Here is a 26,308-nt window from a genome sequence, read left to right as displayed (position 1 = left end):
TCAGTCCAGGATTCAGTTGGTGCGGCCTGCCGTCTTCGCCCTTTCAGCGAGCAGCCGCCGCTTTTTCCATGCTTTTTCACCTACCCAGGTATTCTAGTTCACGGTAACTTTGTAGCAGACGTGGAGTAACGCAAGCCGCGGGTTTCGTAAATATTATGACCGCTATTATTACCACAATATGTATATTAAAAACTAAGCAAAGGTATCTTCCTCTCTAGTAAACTATTCTAAATGGTTCAATGAAATAACCATTTATTGGTCACAACATTAGAACACAAAAAGGTAGCGCTGCCGTCGCTTTGTGGTTTAGACAGGAAGGTAGCCTGCATCGTTGCTGACTTCTATGCTGTCTCTTAGAAGCAGTCTTCGTTCGAATTTGAACGGGGCTTAACATGGCGGACTGTCCGCGAAGACGGCAACGAAGCTGCCTACGGGTAAATTGGAACGCACCCCATGTCTTGCGCCGTTCGCCATATCCTCCGCTTTTCTGCTTCGTTTATGTTAGGTGGCCTCTTCTCTCGGTTACCTCCTAGCCCGTTGTCGCCGGAGATAATGTCCATGTAATTGAGTGGTGCAAATATAATATCACTTCTCGCTTTGTCGGAGCGTCTCGGCATACCGACCCGATTTCCTACTCGTTCCATCTCGTTTCTCTTCGTCGTTCCCTTCGATCGCTCGGCTACAACGACGGACGACGTTGCCGTGAAACCACAGTAGCCGGCGCTTAAGTACTTCGCACTAAAACGCGCCCTCAAGGTGGGGACTAAACCCACGACCTCCGGCGTATGGGTTCGATGCCTTACCAACTTTGCTAACTGCTTTGACGGATACAGTGAAGGATTTTAGGTTGCGGTGCCATTTTGTCACTGAAGAAGTTTTTTTCGAAATCATCCAGATCTCCCTAACGCGAACTTGAGAAATAAGCTGAAGTTTTTTACAGGACCTGAATGCCACGCCGTCAAAGCTATTATATGATATATTTTACATGTAAGCTAGGCGAAGTTCATGGCCACAAGTAATTGAAAATAATGTCGTGATTATGAGCAATATTTTGGGTGATAAGCTTGGGTATGGCTCATATGGAATTGAAACACTCAACTTTTATTTATTTATTTATTTATTTATTTATTTATTTATTTATTTACGAATACTGTTAGCCTTTCGGCTGTTACAGGGGTGGGACATAAGAATGTCAAACATCAACACATTGAAATCATAATCAACACATCAATCTTGAGATCTTCCATGGCATACATTGGAAACACCGACATGGAGATTAAAGAAAAAACAGTGCAGTCGTAGTAAGCACACAAACAAATTACAATAAATCATAATAGTAGACCATGCTTACAGAAAAAAATCTTTGAGCCCTTCCTCAAATTTATCCAGTGAATCACAATGCACCAGTGGTAATGGCAAAGCATTCCACTGACGAATTGTTTTTGGAAAAAACGAATTCGCATATACATTGACACGTTGTTGCGGCACTTCATATGAGTAATCGTTTATACTTCTCAGGTTTCGTCCGCGGCGTGGCGTTAAGTATTTTGTTGTGTTTATGTTTAATCTATTTTTTGACAATAAAAATAAGAACTTCATCCTTGCCAATTGCCGACGTTCGGCTAAAGTGGGCAGTTGAAGAGAGCGCAACATTTCTGTTACTGATTCGGTCGAAGAGTACTTTGAAAGAATAAACCTGGCAGCTCGCCTTTGTACTCTTTCTAGCATATTAATGAGGCCTATTTCCGAGGGATCCCATACAATGCTGGCATATTCTAATGGTGGCCGAATATACGTAAGATATGCTGCTAGCTTAACGGGAGTCGTAGCAAGTCTTAATTTTCTTCGCCGGTACCATAGTTTCCGCTCCGCCACCGAACAAATGTTTTCCAAATGGGCCCTCCAATTTAGATTACTGGATATTGTTACACCTAAATATTTTATTTCATTGACGGTAGACAGGCGGGTAGAGCATAGAGTGTAATTGGAATGGAAGACACGCTTACTTTTGTTTGTGACGCGCAAAGCAACTGTTTTAGTTTGATTTATTTCGATTTTAGATTCGGTGCACCAATTACTGACAGCATCAAGAGTATCATTAAGCGTTTTTTGATCAGCTTCACTGTGTATTTCTTTATAGATTAGGCAGTCGTCTGCAAAAAGTCGCACTGTAGTACTTCTATCTATGGCGCATGAAATGTCATTTATGTAAGTTAAGAATAATATCGGTCCTAAAACTGAGCCATGCGGTACCCCTGAGGTGACATTAAGTGACTCAGATTTGAAGCCGTTTATTTCTACATATTGTGTTCTGCCTGTCAGGTACGCACCTATCCACTGTATTATGTAATAATTTATGCCTAGGTGTGCTAACTTATTAATTAATTCCCTATGAGGAACCTTGTCAAAGGCTTTGGAAAAGTCGAGGCATATTGCGTCAATCTGAACGCTATTATTTAAGGCACGCGTGAAGTCGTCGACTGTTTCTATTAATTGGGTTACAGTGGATAAATTTTGCCGGAAACCATGCTGATTGGGAAAAAATATTTTTGTGCCCTCAAGATACGTATACATAGCTTTGGATATAATATGCTCTAGCAGCTTGCAGCATACACAGGTAAGGGAAATTGGACGGTAATTTTCCACCTTTTGTTGGTCTCCAGACTTATGCGTTGGTACGACCTTTGCTACAAGCCAGTCGTCTGGGACACGCTTTTGTTCAATTGAGGCATTATATATTATGTATAAATAGTGGGCAACCCATTCCGCATACCTTCGCAGAAAATCATTTGGTATGCCATCTGGTCCGATCGACTTTTTTACGTTCATGTTCAGTAATAATGATAAGATGCCTTCATAAGTAATCTGAACGTCAGGCATAACTGATAACTGAGAAGGAAGTGGCGTGGGTGCATCACTATCATTAGGACAAGCAGTAAACACTGACTGGAAAAATCTGTTATGTAGGTAAGCGATAGAAGAGCAGTCGGTCACCAATTCATCATTGACAACAAGAGAATGCACACGTTTTGAGTGGTCTTCCTTCTGAGACAAGTGACGCCAAAAACGATGGGGGGACAATTTCATAAATGTCGGCAATGTTTCTTCGTAATACTTCGTTTTCGATTCCTTCAGTTCAGCGCGCAGAAGCCTTGATAAATTGCGTATCTTGGATTCATCTTTCTTTACTTTTTGTCTCTGGCGGTTAATGGCGCGCTTTAGATGTATTATCTTCCGATTCATCCAAGGATTCTGTTTATTTTCTTTCTTTTTTTGCAAGGGCACAAATTTGTTGATACATAGCGTGACAATTTCTTTAAACCTTATCCACATCTTATTGACGTCACTTTCCTCACTGAACGCGCCCAAAGAAAACGACAAGTAATCAATTATACTTGTATCGTCAGCCTTGTTGAAGTTGCGCACATATCTGAAGCTTTCTTTTTTGCGTGGCAAGGCATCATCAATGCTTATCTCAACTGAAACAAGTTTGTGGTCCGATAACCCATGTTCAATTGCAACGTTGTATGTGTCTATCCGCCCGTCAATAAAAACTAGATCCAGTATGGAATGCGGATACCCTGTTTCACGTGTACTGTCATTGACGACCTGCGTTAGGTCATGGCTGAATGCTATGTCTAAAAGCCGTTGGCAGTCTATTGCTTCCTTCGATTTAGTTGAGAATGTGGTCCAATTAATTCCAGGAAGATTGAAATCTCCCGCAATAATCAGTCTGCGATTCCGGGTAGCAATACCGTGAAGGTATTGCTGCAAACTTTCTAGATATGAACTAGGGGCGCCTGGAGGCCTGTAAACGGCTCCCAAAACAAGGGAAGTTTTGGGTAATTTTATTTCTAGCCATACACTTTCATGGTCGGGTATTCCTTCCATAACAATTGCTTCAAAAACTTCTGCAAGTAAGATCGCCACACCGCCCCCTCGTGAATCGCGGTCTTTCCTAAATATTTTGTAGCCGGGTGGTACAATTTCGCTATCCGCTATTTCCGGACGCAGCCACGTCTCTGTGACGGTAATTACGTGTGGGTTATAGCTTGCTAATATATATTCTAGATCACTGGCTTTATTGACAAGGCTCCGAGCATTTAAAATAATTAAGCGAAGGCTGCATGCATTTGACGGCGAATGGCATCAGTCATCGTCATCAGAGCGACGTGGTTTTTTCTTTGTATGCTTAAGCTTAACTCGACAATTTTTGTCGTAGTCCCAGGAATACACGTCTTTGTCGATGACCAACTTATCGTAATTCAGATGCATGCGTTGTCCGGCCTCTCTTTCTTCTTTTCCGGATTCCCATAATAGCTTACGCTTGGCTAGAGTTTCCTTGCAAAAGTCGTCCCCAACTGATATAGTGGTGCCTTTTAGCTTCTTGCAATTTTTGTAAACTGTTAACTTCTCTCGGGAGTCGTACAACTTCATAATGACCGGACGCGGCAAACTACTCCCTTTTCGGCCTATTCTGTGGATCCGTTCAACCGTTTTCAGTTCGACACCAAGTTTTCGAACAAAAATGTCCTGCAGTACCGTTTGTTCCAGGTCTTCTGTGGTTTCTGCCTCGCCTTCTTCAACCCCAAAGACCAAAAGATTATTCCGTCGACTCCTGTCCTCTAAGCTTATTAGCCTTTCTTCTTGTCTTGATAGTGTCACGTTAAGGTTCGTGACAGTTTTCGTTAGCTGGCTTATTTTTTTACCCTGATCTTTGATTTTTTGAAGGGCGTCTTCCATTTTAATCATTCGTTCTCCTAGAGCGCTCAGATCTGCTTGGATTGCCTTCTGCCCTTCCGACAGTTCCTTTAGGAGGGCTTTCACATCAGGACCTGGGTTGAGTTCAACGTCCCCAGACAATAGCAGGCACAAAGAGGAAAATCCAGAGAACAGTACACTTGGGCACGGCAGCACAACAACGAATCTATTGTCAGTTTTATAACAGTATTCTGAGTAGAAACTGACCTGTTCGAGCAACAGAAGCCGCAGATTAGGCGACATTGCTTTCGCAGTGCTGCCGTGCCCACTGAACGCTGCTGGTCGGGGGTCCAAGTTTATAGGTTCCACGAAGAACCGCTCGATGCACGTTCCATGGTGGCTGCCCTCGAGGGTAGCGTCGACGATGTGTCCGTGGTCGATAACAGCGGCGTCAGCAGCTGGTATGGCCACGCATGTGCTGGATGCCTCTGCTTGCAGGGATGCGCAGACGAAGAAAACCTGTTCGAGCAACAGAAGCCGCAGATTAGGCGACATTGCTTTCGCAGTGCTGCCGTGCCCACTGAACGCTGCTGGCCGGGGGTCCAAGTTTATAGGTTCCACGAAGAACCGCTCGATGCACGTTCCATGGTGGCTGCGCTCGAGGGTAGCGTCGACGATGTGTCCGTGGTCGATAACAGCGGCGTCAGCAGCTGGTATGGCCACGCATGTGCTGGATGCCTCTGCTTGCAGGGATGCGCAGACGAAGAAAACCTGTTCGAGCAACAGAAGCCGCAGATTAGGCGACATTGCTTTCGCAGTGCTACCGTGCCCACTGAACGCTGCTGGCCGGGGGTCCAAGTTTATAGGTTCCACGAAGAACCGCTCGATGCACGTTCCATGGTGGCTGCGCTCGAGGGTAGCGTCGACGATGTGTCCGTGGTCGATAACAGCGGCGTCAGCAGCTGGTATGGCCACGCATGTGCTGGATGCCTCTGCTTGCAGGGATGCGCAGACGAAGAAAACCTGTTCGAGCAACAGAAGCCACAGATTAGGCGACATTGCTTTCGCAGTGCTGCCGTGCCCACTGAACGCTGCTGGCCGGGGGTCCAAGTTTATAGGTTCCACGAAGAACCGCTCGATGCACGTTCCATGGTGGCTGTGCTCGAGGGTAGCGTCGACGATGTGTCCGTGGTCGATAACAGCGGCGTCAGCAGCTGGTATGGCCACGCATGTGCTGGATGCCTCTGCTTGCAGGGATGCGCAGACGAAGAAAACCTGTTCGAGCAACAGAAGCCGCAGATTAGGCGACATTGCTTTCGCAGTGCTGCCGTGCCCACTCTTGATGCGGCATTCTTAAGAAAACGTTATTTAAATTGACTTTCAAGCATGGCGCAAGTTATTTTTGTTGAAAACGGGGTTTAAAATATGCTACAGGGTTTCAAGAACTGTAGAGCTATAGATGGGGGCAGTTGAGTCCTCTTGGCACCATTAGCAGCTCTTTTCGGATTTTTTCCTAGCATAATTTTCTTTCGGTGCGCCTGAAGGAACTCACGAGGTAAGCAAGCTCTTATTGCCTTGCCATGAATTTCCCAAACCCTCCACAAGAAGGCTGCTCATATATTCTTCTTAACCTTAATGAATTGGTTCTTACTCTCAAAGGGGAAAGGGGGGGAGGAGGAGATATGCCAGGGCTTCTAAGCGGCGGCTATTTAGTTAAGTACTGAAATTGTAAATATGGGAGTAAAAATAAATATAACCAGAGTTATTTCATAGGGAAGGGTGAGACGAAATGTAAGCATTGTTTGACATCTCTCAGTTTCATTTCGGTCACTTCTTCCGTTCACTTCGTTGTTGAAATCTGCGGTCATCTCTTAAGCTGATCTCACAATTGCCATGTGAATTCTTGGTAAGCCAGCTACGAAAAAAAAAAAAAAGCATCCCAAAACACCTACGAAACAGTCCGCCCAATCAAGCCAATAGCAAACACCCATTGGGCAAATGGATTTGGCTCGTTTTGTTCCGTGAAACAACAGGATCTGGCTCGCTTTCGATAGGAACTCCGATCTGCGACGCGTTTTCAGGCCGTTATGTCAACTATTTTCTTGTCACTGCAGTTTTATCCGACTTAGTTTCTGTTTCTCGATCTGGCCCATTAAAAAAAAAAAACACCTCAATTGTATGCACTCCTATGTGCGAAATGGTTCGCGAAAAGTGTTTCAAAGTTTGGAGTACCTTTCGGCAGCCTGCCAGTCGTAATGGTTGGGATGTGCCCATACAATGAATAAGGCTTCTTATTGGAATTATAATTTGCTTGGTTGTCCAGCACTCGTATTGTTTCTTCAACATTCGTTCCGATCTTGTAAAACTTTGAAACTCTGTTCAGACAGAAGTGGGTTGCCCTGTGGTGGCCGAAAAGAGGAAGTTTGTTTTAATCCGTATTGCTTAGTCCGTCGCGAGCGAGTTAGTGCACCAACTCGTTGACTAATATTTGATCATAGGTAGGCACCCGCGCTTTAGGAATTCGGCTTCTCGGACACTAACTCCTTAATTGTTTCGTAAGATGGCATATGGGGTCTTCACTCGCTCAGTCACGTTGACTGCCGGAGGGGCGGCATCTTTCCTACGATGGTAGTGTGTCAGGAATTTTAGGCCCGTGGGAAGAGAGGTGCTTCTGTTGTAATATTTATGGAGCGCGGATCTGGGAGAGCGAACGGCCACCATCTTCTCAATAGCGTGTTTTTACGTCGAATGCTGATAATGGCAATTTGTCAGCATTGTTGTTTGTAAAGCATGGTTCTCTACAAAACTGGCACGCATTCATCGTACTGAATTAAGGAGATGCGAGATGTAGCCCAATTGCCAGAATAAAACTGCCGGTTTAGAGCGGAATAAAAGTGCCGGAATGTATGCATAACGGCTCGGTGATATAATCGCTGTACTTTCCATCGTCTAAAGTCAATGTGTCAAAGGTCACTCAGGTGTTATTGAAGAGGCATAGACTAGAGTACGAAGGGTACGCAGTAAATTTATAAAACTGCCTTTAAAATTTACTATATTTTGTACTTTTTTCCTTTTTCGAAGTCTGTTCCACCAATTATATGTCTTCACTTACGCTGTTATAGCCAGTAATTATTTGTGTGACTTCCGCTAATTAGGCATTTTTCTAAAAATGGAGAGCGTAACACAGTTGTCTCTTTTTGGATATTTTTCAGTCCAATTTTCGACGTTCTGTTCGGTGCTTTTAGTTTGTTCCTAGTTTTTTTGTAGATGTATATGGTGCATATTGTTTATTTCAGGAGTTCATTTATGGAGCTGTTATTTTGATGGTTTTTGTAATTTTTGTTTCAATATTCTGTTCGACAAATTATCCACTTTTGCGTTATTTAGGTGTGTTACTTAACCAGTTATGTCTTTTTGTAGAAATGCACTGTCCTGGCGTTGCGGTTACTCGACAGAGAATGCTCCGCATTAAAATTCTCGAAGTAGCTTATCACATCTGGAACACGAATAATTAGGACAGTACGATACACGATTAGTTGTATTTCCCCAGGCATGTTGTGCACCTGAAGTTTTATGCTCCTGAAACGTTCTTTTATTTGGGACACTAATTTAAAAAGAATCTAAGATTAACACCGACTCTTGTTTCAAGTGCCCTCTATAGGTCTTCTTTCCGCCTTATTTGTAGTTGAAATAATTATTAAGAGAAAGAAGTGGGTTAGCTAAAACTTTTTTTTCCTTTCATACGGACTAGTGTTTCAAAGTAAAGATCAGAGCTCGGGCTTGTCCTCAAGCGGCGAATTTCAAATAGAGGGCACTTTACGCGATGTTGAAAAGAACTTGAGGCTTGCATACGCATCTACATAAAGACGTTACGCGGCTCACACAGAAGTCGCCATCGTCCTCAACAACAACAACAAAAAAAAACAATCAAGTCAAGCCTTTTTTGTGTGTGTTTCTCGAAATGAACGCGAAAACATAACAGAGATAGAACGCTTATTTTAAAGGATGCATCTTCTTCACGAAGAGCACATTGCCGCGAAGCGTACTCTGTTAATGCACTGCTATAGTATGGTGTCTCAGTGCGCAGTGTATATTTGTTGCTGCAACTTCAGGCCGGCGCACGGCTGCACTGTCTAAAGCCAAGCGTTGCGTCTCGCTCTCCGACAACGTACCAGATACAAATCTACATTTGCTGCAATAGAAATACTCGCCTGCCAAAGCCGTGGCACTCGATTCGCTGGCTGCCAACTGCACACGACAATTTCTCGACTGCTTTTTGACATATTCGCGTTGTCTTTTCTTATTTTTGAGCGCACGATCGGTACGTGAGGGTTTGAATAATGCGGAAACCTTGCGTCATCTTCGTTTGCTTGATGATATGGACATATCTTGTTCAGCATCGGTAGAAGCACCCACGGGTCTGGTTAATTGTAATGCACCTGATTTACACAGTATGCAATGAAAGGGGCGGAGAAGGCTTCTGGTTAGGCTTTGAATACGATTTGTTTGGAATTATCTGGCTCGCGAGGGGAAATTTTAAAAGTGAGTGTACTCTTTTGAACTGCGTTACGATGGTCTCCGTTATTTTTAAGATTCCCTTCCTCCTAAACATTGTTTGGTCCTCCGAACGCAATGTGGCAGAACAGATTAACGAACATATTTAGAATTACTGTTGCTACTCTTATTTAAAATGCATATATCGGTTTGATCCGCCTGTTGCAATGCGTATCTTATGACGGTCCTTAAAAACAAACGTTTACGGATATATCTTGTGCAGATATAATGGTAAGTATTAACTACCGACATCGCTTCTCGTGTTGGTTGTGTATGCAGTTGGCAAGAAATCTGACGTCAACCAGAAACTTCATGCCTAAAAACGCGAAGTTTAGAAGTTTGTTTTAGTAGTGTCAATCAGTAGAGTGGCTCGGCTACAGTTTACTCGGAGGTATGAATGCCCTGAAACATTGTAAACGAATCATCATTGACCATTAAATGTGTGTTTCGTAATGCTCAAAGATTTGCGCCGACCTGTGAATTTGTTGCTCATTGTATGCATAATAAGCGACTAACAGAGGCCATGGTTAAGCCTCTTACGTAGGAGCATTAATGGTAGAATATTCCTGTATAGTAAGTGTAAGAAGATAGTAATAGGATATGCCAGAAGAAATAACTATTATAACTATTATCCTTGAGGTGCGCCCATGTATAATTTAGGATATCGCCCTGGTAGGTTAGGATGATGATTCTGGAGCTGCTGGTAATGATAATGATAGGTAATGTTTTGTCTCGCGGTATTCGTTACTACACTTCCTGTTTACCCAATATCGTTGTCCACTCGTGGCAATACAAAACCACTACTAGCCCGGTCATGCCACACGTTGCATTTCTACAAACTTGCATTTGCAGTACACAATTCCCGGCGCGCGCGTAGGGAACAGATCGTGCGGACGTTTCAACGATAGACACTGCAGGTATGATGACTAAGTGGTGGAGACACTATTGAAATTAATCCAGAATAAATATTGGTGAGCAAGGGTGTAAGTGATGCAGCGAGCACGAGCTCCAGCGAAATTTTCATTGTATCAGAATTCTTTGCTGCTGCAGCCCACTGAACATCGTTTAATGCCGGGATCACTTGCTAGTGTTTTATAAACAGCAAAACTTTGGGTCGAAAGTGTGCATTCCTACTCCTAGCTATCTCAGCAAACTATCCTCTCAGGTCGTGTCAGGAAAGGAAGATGGGGGTGCTACGAACGTTGGTGCGTCATGCATATAAGCACACATCGACTAAAGTCGAATACTAGAGATTGCCAAAGTAGAATATGTCCAGGGCTGTAAATGCGCAGAAGTGTGGTGAACCAGGACAGTTGGTGAGGATCCACGATGATTGCAGCGCAGTCAAGCTATGTACGTTAAGAGCTATGTTCGTTGACCCACTTCTGATGTGTACTCTGCCGTATTGTCTTTCATTTGAGTATATGTGAGGCAGAGGGTCCTTGACAGGGTAGGCGAGTTCCCATTTATCGGCACATTTCCAGCAGTGTTATTTTACACCACTGTTTGGTGCCACTTCGATATTAATCAAACGTAAGAACCAAACGACACGGATGTTGAAGAGACTGCGCACATTTGTAAAAAGGCGCCGGTATCTTCCAGGCTTTTGTCGCATTGAACCAAAAAAATGTAGCACATTAGGTATTGATTGAAAGGCTTAGCACTAATCTGTAACGCTCAAATTCGCTGTAGGGCTTTTAATTCTATTTTTCTGCATAATACGTGGGGTTGCAACCCCCTGGATATAGTCTCTTTTTTTTTCGTGTAAATTTTAGTCGAGAGTCATCGCTTGTCTGTGTCGTCGCTTGAACGTTTTTGTCATGTTCTGCGCTGTGATGACCAGCACCTGGAAATATAATAAATGGGAACAGATAGATATTTGTTTGAGACACTCACGAAAGAACCGACAAATTACCTATCCGGGCTACGCTACGATCCTGAGAATTTAACGCAAGGCAACGTGGCCTCCGCCTGTTTTCAAATATATCGCTTTCGACACTTGGCGAAACACTACCAGAACTTCGCTATACAATTGTAAGGCTAGCGATAGCGACTCCCTAGCGTCTGCGCTTGAGCATCACCGCAAAAGATGCTATTGGTCCGTGGACATCTGATACGGCGTCCCGTACAACGAAGTTGCTGTTGCACCGGACGTATGAAGTTTCCGGAGACTCTAAAACACAGGGTTGAACGGAAAGTTCCAGCTTATGTGCTACTTTTGTCTGTTTATTTTTAACGTGTGAACTGTACGTCATCGTCATCCCATCTTTCGTGGTAAATCAGGCAGCCTTCCAGGCTGCCCTCGTCAATAGTTTAAACATTTTCTTTGTTCGCGCTTGTTTAAGTTGATTGAATTAATAAATTTCTATTCGAACGAGCAATGGACTGTTGTTACGATCCCCGCCGTGTGAAAGGAGTCCTTATAACAAGATTCCTTGGCTAATGCTTGCAGTCCTCGCCGGCGTCTCATTAATGAACTGAATGTCGGATCCGGACTGGCCAGGGAGGCAAATACACTGCTTAAGAGGGATTGTGAAATGAAGGGAAGTGTAAGGTTTTCTGTCACTACACCTAGCCGATGCTTTAGGGTACCGGGTTTAGGACAATGTTGGCACAGCGAAGCGTATTGGATAGGGGAATAAACTTACGGCGAGTTGGGTGGTTGTGGTTGTTGATTTGTAGCCTTACTAAGTCGTAGGTTCAGCTCTCGTGACCCACCCGCCGCGGTGGATCAGTGGCTGAGGCGTTGCGCTGCTGAGCACTAGGTAGCGGGTTCGATTCCCGGCCGTGGCGGCCGCGTTTCTCATGGAGGTGAAAAGCGAAAACACTTGTGTGTGCGAGATTTCGGCGCACGTTCAAGATCCCCAGGTGGCCAAACTTAATCCGGAGCCCTCCACTACGGCGCGCCTCATCGCCTGCGTTGCGTCGGCGCGTTAAACCCTACAATCAATCAGTTCTCGTGGCGCGCCACTGTGGGTGTGCGTTCATGCCGGTAATGTGTCGAGATATGTGTCATGCGGTATGCAAAATTTATCAAATACTTTACCGCGATTCTGAACAAAATTGAAGCCGAAAATATAGATATGTCGCGTGCTTCGAGGGAAGAAGTGTGTGGATTGATAGCGTTGCGTTTCTAGCGCCGATATAGTTTCACTCTAAATTGTACTTAGACGCAGCTTCGCAAAGCAATTCTTTGGAGGGTTTTCCTTTTTTTCTTGCTTTCTGCTTTTCAAATATTCGGGCCTTGAATGACTATTACGTTTTTACCTGGGACTATGTAATGCAATACGTATTTGACGGCGAATTTTCATTTCTGTTGTTTTCATTTTTAGTGTTGGGCATGTTGCTGTTCTACGACGTAGTTCACGTGTGTGCTCTTTCTATCTTTTTATCGCTTTTTTATTAAACTGTAGTTTGTAGACACGGCGTACTTGTATATAGAGAGCTTACTTTTCAGTGTGCGTTTTGGTGCTTTTTGTTCTTGTCAGAAAAACATCAAATGATGCTTTTTTTGTCGCCCTGCTCATTTTTAGAATGCTCTCTTCACTTGTTTCCTTAGTTTGTCAGTGGGCATGTTTTTAATGTTTTTATTTATGTTTTTTTGTTTATGTATTCTCTGCCAACCTTTTTTACCTTGTTTGAATTACGATTGTGCTAATAATGTGTAACACTTATTTTTGCTCTACAAATTGTTTAAAGGGACACTGAAGTGAATTTGTCAAGCACCGGTTTTGCTTGCACTGCGTAGACTGGCTGAAATTACCACACTTTTCATCGTTTATCCGGTTGATAAGTCGTTAGTTATTTTATAAAGCGGTAAAGAAGAAAAACTACCATGCGTGGTCTGTGGCGGCCGCACCAACTAAAGGCTGTGACGTCGCGAGGAGATGGCACCGTGACTGGACGATATCCGAGGATAGCATTCAAACAAGTTTCGGTTTCGGTTCTGGAAAACAACATGTTTGACATCTGACGGCATCGTTGGATGGGCCTTCTCTATATCTCAGTAATCGCCGCACCGCCCTTCTGTCATATTGTCGGCTGTAAAATGTCTGAGATAAGCCTCCCAGGACGGCTTGGAATCGTAGAAATCACTAGCCGAGGCCTACGCAGTGGATGACGCCCTCCGTGTCACCGCTGACGCTCAAATGCCATGCGCTTTTCCCTCATATTCGGAGCTTGCCTCACTCATGCCTGTATCGTAAAAAGCGTGTTCGCACCAGGCCAAGGGTGCGCTGATTCCGGCCTGCGCCCACTGCACGCAAGCAGCAGCACTCTAACGAGAACTCGCTAGAGCGTCAGTGGCAGTCTGCGCGCGTTCTGCAAACTCGCTCGTGAACAGTGAGCGTTACGGCCCAGAAATGGTGAACTCAGTTTAGAAAACATCGGCCAAAAACGAAAAAATCAACTGGCAAAAAAAAAAAAAAAAAAAAAACGATGCACCCTCGGAGATACGAACTTGCGACTTGCAAAACGACAACTTAGCACCTCAGACACCTCGGCCACAGGCTTTTTTTTTTATTACGTGGGAAAATACGCTCAGACGTTGCAGTACGACGAATACAAGCAAACAAAAGAATACCCTGAAGTTATGAGAAGCAAATATACATCAAAATTCAGGCAAACACACACAAGCGTTCAAAAGAGGGAACCAGTCAGGTGGTTGGTCAAGCGAACTATACACACTATGTACAAATGCCACAGTTTCTCGGAAATAAGACTTAGTTGATTTTGGTGGCTCAGCCTGCCTATCACATAAGCGGCATCGCCACAGAGTGTACAAACCAATCAACACGAACATGTCATAAGGTGGCTCACCAGAATAGTCGAATGGCAAAAATCGGATAGAGAAAGGCGTAATATCCATGTCTTTTTTGAGCGTTCGCTGTAGAATGTCCCAGAAAAAGACAGCACCTCTGCAGTCTACAAAGCAGTGATCAATTGTCTCTGGTCGAGTACAGAGCCGACAGTCTGTCGACCAAGCTATAAGCAGACCCCGATCTTTCATCGAAGTTTTAACAGGGAGCGTGCCAGTGTGTAATTTAAAGAAAAATGTTTTAACACCTGGCGGAACACACATTTTACACACTCTATTGAGGACATCCTGGTACGGACACTGTAGGTACAGAACACGATATAAAGGTGTGGGAAAAAGCCCTGAAACCAGGGCATCAGAAATAGACTCGCGCGTAGCAGTAAATATGTACTGAAGGCTAAACCGAGCCTGTAAGAAGCGAATTGTGTCAACCACTTCTTTGAGGAAACCTCGCAGGCTTCGGGCTGCGTCCACAGACAGCGAAGACACCACAATATCTGGGAGAAAATGTGCAAGACGTAATTGCAGTACAGCTTTCAAAAAAGGATGTTGAACATCTCGAAAGTAGAATAAACGAGAAAGAAGCTGCCAAAGAAACAGATGAACAAGCCCAAGTCCCCCTCGCACAACCGGAAGAAAAAGGTTATCTCGACGCATTGGCTCACTACGCGAACACCAAATGAAGGTTGCAAAAATCCGGTGAAAAGCCTGGATCCGGAGTCGTGAGCAATGTAACACCTGTAGGACATAAAGAAGTCGGGTCACAAGGAACGTGTTACACGCCCGAGCACGAGAAAAAATTCCCCCGCATTTCCCCGAAGGGGAGTATGAGGAAGTGCGAAGCACGGGGTGATGCTATGAGGGGGAGTTTGTTGAAGTTTGGTGGCATTTTGCCCGTTAGTTACATTAACACCCCCTCGTGATCACGTTCGGCTTAACACGCCTCGTTTGTCCCTCTGCGGAAATCTTGGTGAATTAACGTGTATGTTCGAGAGGAGGAGCGCACCGCACCGCAGCGCACCGCAGCTGCGAAGCGCCGACCGGAGTGAAGGGAGAGGAGGCGCAGTCACGTGAGAGAATGCAGAACTAGCGGGTTTGTAGTATCACGTGTACACCACGCAGTTATCAAGCCGCTATAACGCCGCTGAGTCGCCAACGCACGCCGCTGACGACGTAGTTTGAATGCGTTAAAGATATAAGGCGCGTTACTAACACTGACATCAACGTCGCGTCCGTGGCTTAGTCGGTAGAGCGTCGCGCTACGGCCGCAAAGTCCGCAGATCGAAACCTGGCGCCGGATGCTGTTTTTTTTTATTGTGTAGTGGCCTGGCTGGCGCGCCGAGAGAGGGTGTTGCGAGCTGGAGAGTAGTAAAGGGGCTTTAGGAGAGTATGAGAGGGGGGAGAGGAGGCGCTATGCGAGCGCGACGATTCAGGCTCGCTTAAGAAGTGCATTCGCACTTATTCCTGGCCAATCTCCTACGTGGGTATGTGCCATGTCAGCGGCCAGGCAGCGCGCGCCCATCTCCCCCCGTTGCTAAGGAAGACGAAAAGCGCGCGCACCCGCAGCTGTTGCTATGCGGACGGCGGAAGGTTCGGGGTCGCTTATAAAGTGCATTCGCACTTAAAAGATGGACAGCTGCCGTCCCCGCCAGTCATTCACTTGGCGCTGTAGCTTCACCGCCTGCTCCGACCAATGCGAGTCAGTATTGCGAAACTGCGAGAGGGGTACTCCTAAATAAGTTAGGTCTCTATTCCAATTGATTCCGGCGAAACAATCGGGTGTGGTTCCCCATTCTCCTAACCAAAATCCGAAGCTTTTCTCGAAATTCAGGGCCGCACCTGAAACCTCGCAAAATTCTTGTGTAATGGCAAGAGCATTCTCCACACTGTCCTTGTCAGTACAAAATAAAGCGACATCATCGGCATATGCTAAAAGTTTCACTTCGAAGGACGATAGCGTGAACCCTCTAACATTAATGTCCTCTATTATGCGCATGCACAATGGTTCCAGATATAAGCAAAACAGGAGTGGTGATAATGGGCACCCTTGACGAACCGATGAAAGAAGGTGGATTTGTTGGGTTAGTCGATTGTTGACTATCACTCTTGTCGAGCCATTGGCATAACATATTTGAATACCTTTGGTAAGCCAAGATCCTGCGTTCACATGCTGTAGAGCACGAAACAGAAATTGGTGACTGACGCGATCGAATGCCTTTGCCAAATCTAGTTGTACTAAGGCTACCTGGCTGACGTACCCGAAACACACTCCAATATAGACCTTGCTATGTGTATGTTAGTTTGAATAGATCGCCCACGAATGCCACATGTCTGATGGTCACCAACTAGTAGCTCAATTACATTTTGAAGACGGTTGGCCAAAATCTTAGCGAAGACTTTATAATCTACATTACATAAGGAAATGGGACGATATCCTTCTACTTAACGCAGTTTGTCAGGATCATTATTTTTGGGGATTAGAACAGTGTGGCCTTCGTACAGCGTAGGTGGAAGAAATCCAGTCTTGTAAGCCTCGCGGTAAACCTCAAGTAAAAATGGAGCCAGCAGAGAACAGAATGTGTGGTAAAATTCTGCAGTGAGACCATCAGGTCCCGGGGTTTTGCCTTTCGACAATGATTCAATGCTAGACACCAATTCTTGAATGCCAATCTCCTGGTCAATGGATTCACACTCGTCCTGGTTTAATTTGGGCAGCAAACTAATGAATTTGTCAATGGAGTCCTCGCTCACTGCTCTTTTGGGAGTTTGGAATACAGTTCTATAGTAATCGACGAAGGCCATCATTATCACAGTAGTGTCATCAGTAATTTTCTCTTTATACTCAATTTCAAGTATTTGTTTAGACAGAGCATGACGGCGCTAATCACCTAGTGACCGGCGACACGGTTGCACTTCAGCAAAGCGCTGTGATCTCGCTCGCACTAGTGCTCCCCGGTATTTCTCAACATCAAACGCCTGTAGCTGCGCCTTGACATTCCGAATGTCATTCATATATTGACCTGGACATCGGCCTTCAAGTTCATAAAGTTCTCTCAACAATTTATTTAGGTGATTTATGTTGTTTTTCTTTTCAAACGTCACCACTGTAGCCTCTTCAATTGCCGTGACTTTCACTTCTTGCTTAAATAATTTCCACCGTGCGAGCATTGGCAGATCATAGCGATTTCTTGCATTTTGCATAATTTCTGGCACACGATTTAAAAAGGGCTGATGGGATAGTAAAGAATTATTAAATTTCCACAATTCCCAATTCAGGCGACGACTCCGACACTGTTGGCTACCATGCGCAGCAGATACAAGGCAATGGTCGCTAAAAAATACCGGATGAACAGAGTAGCTATGGACACGCGGTAGAGAATCTAAAGAAACATAAATACGGTTTATCCTAGCGTGAGAGGCTCCCTGAAAATGTGTAAAACGATTTTGCAGTCGGACATTTTCTCCTATGTCACAAAGGTGAAAGTCACAAGCAATGTTTTCCAATGTTATAGCGCTTAAGTCCGATCGTTGGTGCTCACATGACCTGTCACTCGGGCTACACACACAGTTAAAATCCCCTAAGACCATTAAGTGGCGGTCAGTACGCAGGTGACTCTGTAATGACAGGAAATATTCTTCCCGTTCGCGAGGTTGCGACGGTGCATAAACGACAATAAACCTCCATGATTGTCCCACGATCATTAGGTCACATACGATAAGGCGTCCCTCCGAATCAGTGGATAGAAATTTCACACAGCATTGGAGGCGCTTGTTCAGAAAGAGCATGCACCCAGCAGATAACCCTTTGGCGTGGCTAACGCACACTTCGTGCTCTGATTGAAAAGGAGCTAGAGCTTCCGCAGTCCCTTCATCCGACTGAATTTTTGTTTCTTGAATGGCCAATATATCAAGCTTCCAACCCCGCATTAGGCGAAGAAGCTGGCCTTGACGCCTCTTGTTACTTAAGCCACGGACATTTAACGTTCCAAACTGAAAAGAAAGAGCTCCCACCATGACAACCTACAGCAGTACTGTAGCGTCTCTACCTCGCCTACCCACAGTTCCGTCAGAATCTGGAGGCCGGGCAGCAGGACGGCGACCAGTAGTTGCACTTTCCGCAGCCGGGGAGGCAGCCAAAGCTGCCCCTGATGATGATGCAGGGTCGGCAACTAGAGGAGCCTCTGAGCTTATGAGGCCTGTATCGCAGGAGGATGTGGCACCCGGCGCCAAAGCCGTCGATAGCACCGCCGAAGCAGCAGGAGCAGGATCCGAAGCATCCCTGGCAAGGAACTTCTTCGCCTGCTTCGTCTCCATGACCTCTGGTTTTCCACCCGAAGCCTCAGCTTCATCAAGGGGCGCAGGTCGCTTTTTGGTACCAATGTCAAGTTCCATTTCTTCATTCTCCGTCGACAGTGGTCGATCCAGGTAAGGTGGCGACTCGGCCCATGTTGCAGGCAAGACCGCAACGTTAGCGCCCCCCCTCCTTGATCTTCAGGCGGTACCAAACGGGACGCATCCTCCGTGGGCACCGCAGGAGCCCTATCTTCTCGCCACTGCTCCGCAACAGCTTCCCCTGAAGAATCCACGACCTCACTTGCATCCATGATGTGAGATGAAACAGTGTCATGTTCCGCTTCACGACCCGAACGAAGCTTGTCTGCGTAGGTTTGCACACACGCTGATGACAAGTGGCCGTAACGGTAGCATTTCTTGCAACGCGGAGTCTTGCACTGCCTCCTTATGTGGCCTACCCTATTGCAGCGCAAGCAGAGTGGCGGACGCCCAGGAATCAAGATGAGAGACTGTTGACCGTAGAAGTCCAGTAGGTGCGGCAGCGAGTTGACTGAGATTCCATCCTTCAGCGTGAATGACACGTCTCTGTTGGTCATCTGCCAAGCCTCCATGCCATCACACCGCCACATTTCTCTTGTGATAGACTGAACCGTGCCATACGGTTCCAGCGCTTCTACAATTCGGCGTTGCTCTATGTGCGGGGAAAGCCAAAAAAGCTTCATTTTGATATTCCTGCTCTCAGGATCAATGACCAGGCACTTGAGGCCTTGACCGCAAGTTCGCCTCGCTCTACTAGCTTTTGTTTCGCTGCACCGTTGACGCATGTGACAAGCCACAAGTGACTCATCTGATATTGACCACAAGCAAGAATGTCCTTGGTGTCTAGAACAGCAAGCAAAGCATCGCGAAAGTCCGGGGCACGGTACGGTCGGCCAGACAGGTCAGCATGCACGAACACGGAGTTTAGAACGGTGTTACCAGAAGGCAGACGGGGAAGTACGACCTTGTAGGTTCCGGAATTGTCAGATGACGCAATTTGAGTACCTCGGCCTGAGGCCGATGCGCTGTTTCCAGCAGAGTGCATTGCAAACGTGGCCGTAGCAGCCGTCGTCGTCTTAAAAAAAACAAAAAAACCTCGGCCACAGGCTTTTTTTTCTTTATTGCCTGTCGTCGGTATACACAATAAGAACAAAAAAAAAAGGATTACAAAGCGCGAAAAGACATCAGCACGCCACTTGCTAGTGCGCGCTTGTTAAAAAGGCCGAAGACATGCCACACTTTCCAACACATTTAACCAGTCAGGTGGAGATGGTTGGGCTTTATACACTTCTAAGATCTCCCGTACACTCTGGCAGAACAACTGTCTGCTCGGTTTCACATCAACATCATTATGGCGAACTGCCATTCGAGATTTCTATATACTATACAGGGCCAGCAACATCAAAAGATCATACGGGACGCCGCCGTCGTTTTCAACGGCCAAGAACCTGATTCCATGGCTATCCAACGGGAAATCCTTTTTTAGTGTTCTCTGCAAAACGTCCCACAGGAACACCCCGTCCCAACAGTCTATGAATGGCTTTTTACAAACCAAGCAGTCAGGGCCCCAGGGAACAAACAAACCTTTTTCAATCATCCAAGTTTTAACAGGTAATACTCCCACGTGTAGTTTAAAGAAAAAAGACTTTACATAAGGCGAGACAGTCATTTTTTTCACACGCTGACACACATCTTGTCCTGGCCCTGCACTGTATAGGGATCGGTACAAAGGAGTCGGCAAAATGATGTGAAGAAGGTCTATATACAGCTTTTTTCTGTGCATGGCAGCCAGATATTCGAAAGAAAACCTCTAGAATAAAAATATTGCCGCCAGTACCACCTCACGTAGATAGCCATGAGTGCCACCGTCACGAACACAAGAAGTAACAACAAATTCGGGCAAAACTCTACCTAGGCGCACTTGACACACGGTGCGCAAAAAAGGGTTTTGCACATCACGTAAAAAAAGAAAGCGGTTCAGTACCTGGCGTAGAAAAAGGTGCGCCAGGGAAAGGCCCCCACAGCGCACTCGTCTAAACAGGTTGGTTCGGCTTGTGCGCTCCCAAGTGGAACACCAAATAAAGACAGCAAACACCCTGTGCAATCTTTGAACATTGGCACGCGAGCAATGCAGAACCTGCATCACGTACCAACGTTTTGACACAAAGAATAGATTACACACAGTCGTTCGCGCGAACACGGACAACTGCTTACCTCCCCACTTATCCGCTTTATCACGGATTTCGGTTACTTGCCTGCGCCAGAAAGGATCACTGTCACGATAGTTTTCTAGGGGGACACCTAAGTACTTCACTGACGTGTCTACCCAGCTGATACCTGCGAATGTACGCTGCTTCCACAACCAGCTGCCGTGCCAGAAACCAATACACTTATCCCAATTGACGGAACTACCAGTGTAGAGGCAGAACCTTTTAAGAACACTTATACTTTCGTGGATGGTACTCGTGTCTTCGAAAAACAAAGCAAGACGTCTGCATAAGCGAGCACACCAACTTCGCAGGACTGTAATGAAAACCCGCTGATTTTCCTTTTTTTAAGGATGTTTACACAAAACGTTTCGATAAACATACAGAATAGCAGCGAGGACAGTGGGCACCCCTGGCACACAGAACGGCTTACCTGAACTGGAGCGCCTACCGACTTGTTGACCACCAAACTTGTACTACAGTCTCTGTACGCCATGCGTACACCATCCGTAATCATTTTTCCTACGTTTGTGTGCTCAAGAATCATCAATAGCAGTTCGTGGGAGACCTTGTCGAACGCTTTTTCTGTCTATTTGTACCATTGCTACTCCTTGCTCAAGGCTGTCAGAGCATTCCAGGATGCTACGGGCTACATGGGTATTGGTCGTAATAGAAAGACCCTTAATGCCACATGTTTGGTGTGGTCCGACTATTTCTTTCACTACTAATTGCAACCGAGCAGCTAAGACCTTCATTAATATCTTATAGTTGACATTTGAGAGACTAATTGGACGGTACGCTGTTACATTCCTCAGTTTAATGGCATCTTCAGTCTTTGGGATGAGAACTGTGTGAGATAGAGTAAAGGATGGTGGCAGTCTGTTGCTTTCGTACGCTTCGGCGTAAACTTCACATAACACTACCTTAAGTGTGTCTTTAAAGGCCTTGTAAAAACACGCGCCTAGGCCAGCTGGGCCTGGCGTTTTATCTGGGGTTAAATCATCAATGGCACTCAAAATTTCATTTATGGTGATTGGCATCTCAAGAATAGCCTTCATGTCGTCTTCTATTCTGGGCATTAAGTTCAAGAATTGGTCTCTGAAATTATCGGCGTCGACCTTATGAGCAGAAAAAAGGGCTTCATAAAAATCCTTAAAAGCACTCTCTATCTGCGTCTGGTCACTCGTTAGCACTCCGCGATTTTCGATTTCGACTATACGATTTCTACAAACGTAGCCCTTTCCTGATGCAAGTGCTCTCTTGGTGGGCGCTTCACCCAATAGCAACTTTTCCGCCTTGCTCTCACCAGGGCACCGTGGTATTTATACTGGTCTATAACTTCAAGCTCCGATTTAACCCTTTTAATCTCTTCCGTATGCGGACCCGGCGACTGGCATTCTTCATTAGTAAGCGATGCGAGGTTTTTACGTAGAAGTTGTTCTCTTTGTCTCTCACGATACTTCCGTGCACTTGATTTTTCTGTCGCACTCAACTTTACTTCTTGTTTGAAAATTTCCCACCTAGAGGACCAGCTAGTTTTCCTATCTGGCAAACGCCGTATTTTTTCATTTATTTCAGTTGTAAATTCTTCCTCCTGCAAAAACTTACTATTCATTTTCCAAAGACTCCAATGAAACGTGTTTGCTCTTGGCGTGCGCCCACCAATGGTAAAAGAAACCAGGCAGTGGTCGCTAAACGACACGGGTGACACACAATAAGAGCGACACATAAGCCCGATCCAAGCGGGCGTGGCTTGTGCCCTGAAAATGGGTGAAATGCACTTGTCTTACGCCAAGAAGCGCATCCCCGACATCTTCTAAACAATAGTCTGATGTTGCCTCAAGCAACGCCAAGATACTCGAGTCACGGAATGGCGTATCACTGGACTTGTCGCGCGCAGAGCCTACGCAGTTAAAGTCTCCTAGAAAAACAACTATACGTTCAGTGTCCAGTTGTGCACGGATATTTAAAAAAAAAACTTTCCCTTCGTTCGCTCGAGTCGGCGCATACACAACTACAACACGCCAATCGCGCGACAAAAATTTTGAATCGCAAACTATGAACCGCCCTGCAAGACAAGCCGTGACGGATTCAATTGCAACGCCCAAACTCAGTTTAATTAAGAGCATACACCCCCCAGAAAAGCTAACTGCGTGACTTACGCAAACATCGTGGTGCGCATTGAAAGTTTGCACCATACGCTGCGTTTGCCCTTCTCCCTCAACTTTCGTTTCCTGAATCGCCACAATATCGAGTTCTTTATCGGTAACCAAGCGGTAAACTTGGTTTTGCCGACGCCTGTCAGCCAGACCACGAACGTTTAGCGTGGCGATACGAACAGGGGTGTTAAAATTTAGCATTTCAAGGCAGCGAAAAAGTCGATCGCGCGGGCGAATATGGCGCATTCTAAAACGGGGGAAACGCCTCGAGGGAACACTGGTAAACGTCAAACAAGCGTTCTCAATGAGCCCAAGAATGCGACAAAAAACAAAAACGGTGGAGGGGTACCCGAATGCACGCACACTTTCACGGCGGTTTGGCCGTGGCTGGCGTTTTCTCGTACGGCGTACTGTTTGGCTTTGGTTTGAGGGACGAACGACGAGTCACTAGCCGTTTAGGGGCCGGTTTCCCGCAAGGAGGTTAAAAAAAATTGCTGGAGTGGAAGTCACCTATACCAACCAATGGGCTGCTCGGCTGAAGCCGCCGGCGGCCATCTTGCTCGGGGAAAGAAACCAGATGCCGATTGCTTTGTAGCAGTATTTGCCGACTTTCCCAGTGGTTTTAAATTATGTAACGGATTCTCATGGTCTAATGCAACACTGCGAGCCATGTCCGACGTCTCCGTATCGATTTCTACCACAGAAATTTCGTTAAAAGTCAGATCTCCGAGTACAGCGACATTGTTTTTTTCACCGTATGGCTCGGATATGCAGCTGCCACAAAGTAAAAAATACATAAGAACTCGTTTATCTTCTTTATTCTAAACTGTTCAAATGCAGAAATTGATCGTGAAAGTTGTAAGAACAAAAAAAAAGCAATAGAGTTACAACTGTAATGTGAAAAACAGCAGTCATGACCAGAAAATGCAGCATTTTCCGAAAAACAACAGGAAACACCCAGAATTACTGTGATAATAGACATAAAGGAGTGACAAAAAACCGATACAGAAAACTTTCATGAGTGTATGATAGCAACCAAGGCTATTACGTTCATTGCATTGATTCCCAACCTAACACACAAATAAACTGCAAAAAAATAACTTACAATCTTTCTGGTAAATCACACCATGAGGTTACATTGCCAGTGACATGAACTACCGAAAAAAGATGAACCAATTCGTATGTTTGGAAACAAAGTGTTTATTTTTTTTAAAGACGACAGACTTATTATACCAAACGTCAATTAAACTGCTAAAACATACCATAAAATGGCAAACAAAAGACACTAACAAAGGACAGTGACTCAACATCTTTCGGAAGCCTTGCAGCAAAGAAATCAAACATTGAAGGCGCATACTACGCGACACAATGCAACGAGCATGATCGCAGTATGGAATCAACTTGCACGCGTTCAAGTTACGTGCGCAATGCGACTCCCTGGGCCGGGTTCACACTGTTTGTGCAACCGTAAGCCACACACGAACCAATCATACTTGTTTTGATCTCGTCACATGGCGCGCACACGAATCAACAACACTTTTTTGTGCACGCAAGGAACGCGCGCTCCAACAACTACGCGTCTTCTCCCCTAGCAAGATGGCGTCGCTGCGGCTTCACTTTACGGGCGCCCCTTCCACTCCAGCAATTTTTTTAGTTTCCCGTCAGTAGCCGTGTCCTCCTTCGCCGCCTGGTCGTCTCGTTCGTGCCGGGGGCGTTTTGTCGCCGAACCATCTTCACCGCGCACCTCATTAGCGTCGCTGTTACTGGCGGCGTCCCCGGCGCCTTCGGTGGCTCGCGTCGGCGCTTGTTGAGACAAGGTGGCCTCCGTTGCGACGTTGGGAGCTGAAACCCCTTGCCGCAACCGGCGATGTAGTCTCCTCCTCACGAACAATTTCCTGGTCCCTGGGTGGAGGAGCCGAACTCCCTGGAACTTCTGCTCCGGCCTCCTGCGTCGGTTGTCGTGGCGGCTCACTTCCCGCCGCCAACTCTTCGGTTTCCTCCGCGTCCATGACAAGCTCGGCCGAGCTGTCGCCTGGCACAGGTCCGGTTACGGCGGCGTACGTCCGCGTGCACTGTGCCGCCTCGTGGCCGAAGCGGAGACAGACACTGCAACGCGGCACCTTGCAGTCCCGTCGCATATGTCCCGCACTCTGGCAGCGCAGGCACTGCGGGGCTCTCCCGGGCACGGCCACGAGCGCCGACTCGCCCGCCACTCGGAACTGGTGCGGAAGGTCCTCGGCCCTCACGCCCGCTTTGAGCTTGAGGGAAACTGACCGCGTAGTCGAGCCCTTGTCGTGGATGCCTTGAACTCTCTAACTCCCCCTGGTAACGTCGGTGACTCTGCCGTACGGGGCAAGGGCAACACGGACGTCTTCTTCGGTCACATTGTGTAGCAACCAATGCAACTTCAGCCGGAGGACCTGGTTCGCTGGGTCGCTGACAATACACTGCCGTCCCTTCACTCTCATGTCCTTCACTTCGAGCATCCTCTTCACAGCTTGCTCATTCTTGAAAGTCACTGCCCAAACGTGACTCATCTGGAACGCTCCCAAGGAAAGCACCTCGGGAAGCAGTTCCAAACGTGCCAACGCTTCTCAAAAATCTTCGACGCGATACGGGCGGGCCCTCGTATTACCATGCAAAAAAAAAACAGTATTAAAAACAATACGGCCTGTTGGCAAAGTTGGCAGAGAAACCTGGTACTCATCATCGTCCTGCGCAAGAAACCTGATACCGCGGCCAGATGTGGCCGCATTAACCGCTCCTGAGGAGCCCTGCATCCCGCGTCCCTTCACGGTGGTGGCCGAAAGCTGAATCCCTCGGCCACAGGCCAGCTCTGCCGAGGCTGGATATATAAGGTATATACTGTATAACCAGTTTACACTTTTATTTAGCCTTATCATTTGAAGTACTTTAGGTGACTATTTGTCGTATAGCGCACGTGCAGTAAGCGTCCCCCAAACTTCCACAATATCTCAAGTCTCGCAATTGCATTTCTTGGACGGAAGAGCGTTCGGAGATGTGCGGTAGTGCTGCTGACCGCTGTGCTTGTTCACCCAGCGCAAAAAAGTGCTTCCTCCTCCCTAGGTTTGCGCTGTACAGTAAAAGTTTTAGTTGATTTTAGTTTCTTAGTACCAATATTGACTTCGTTGACTCTTCTCCCGCCTTCAAGTGGCCTTAGATTTTCCAACTACCGTAAAGTCAGCGAAGCGTCACATGTGCCCTTGTGCAGCGCTTGTGTGAGGCGACCTTGACTCGACTTGGAGCTAGATGCAGTGTACAAACTAACAAAGTAAAGAAAGGCACATTCTTTCATTCACAAACGTGTGGTGGCTTAGTTTCAATTGAGCGAGCCAATTGCGACTACCCGTCGGCGGCCGGCAGTCTAAACCCTGTGCCGACTGACTCGATGGGAAGGTCAGCGAACCGTGCAGTAGCGCAGCCAATTGCCAGCCCGTCTCCTCGTGACGTCACACGAAAACGCCACAAAAAATGCGCGAGGGTGCAGAGAGGAGGACAGAATTTTCGAATTGCTTTTT

At 46.2% G+C, this 26,308-nt stretch overlaps 1 pseudogene; it reads right to left on the bottom strand.

Moving 5' to 3' along the window:
• Window positions 1-3,290: 3,290 nt before the first annotated feature.
• Window positions 3,291-5,772, bottom strand: LOC144145676 (uncharacterized; annotated as a pseudogene).
• Window positions 5,773-26,308: the final 20,536 nt, after the last annotated feature.

Source organism: Haemaphysalis longicornis, unplaced genomic scaffold, assembly GCF_048455015.1.
Source record: "Haemaphysalis longicornis isolate Haplotype H1 unplaced genomic scaffold, Haemaphysalis longicornis Haplotype H1 scaffold_7, whole genome shotgun sequence".
Lineage (NCBI taxonomy): Eukaryota > Metazoa > Arthropoda > Arachnida > Ixodida > Ixodidae > Haemaphysalis > Haemaphysalis longicornis.
This window is presented reverse-complemented; position numbering and strand designations above follow the sequence as displayed.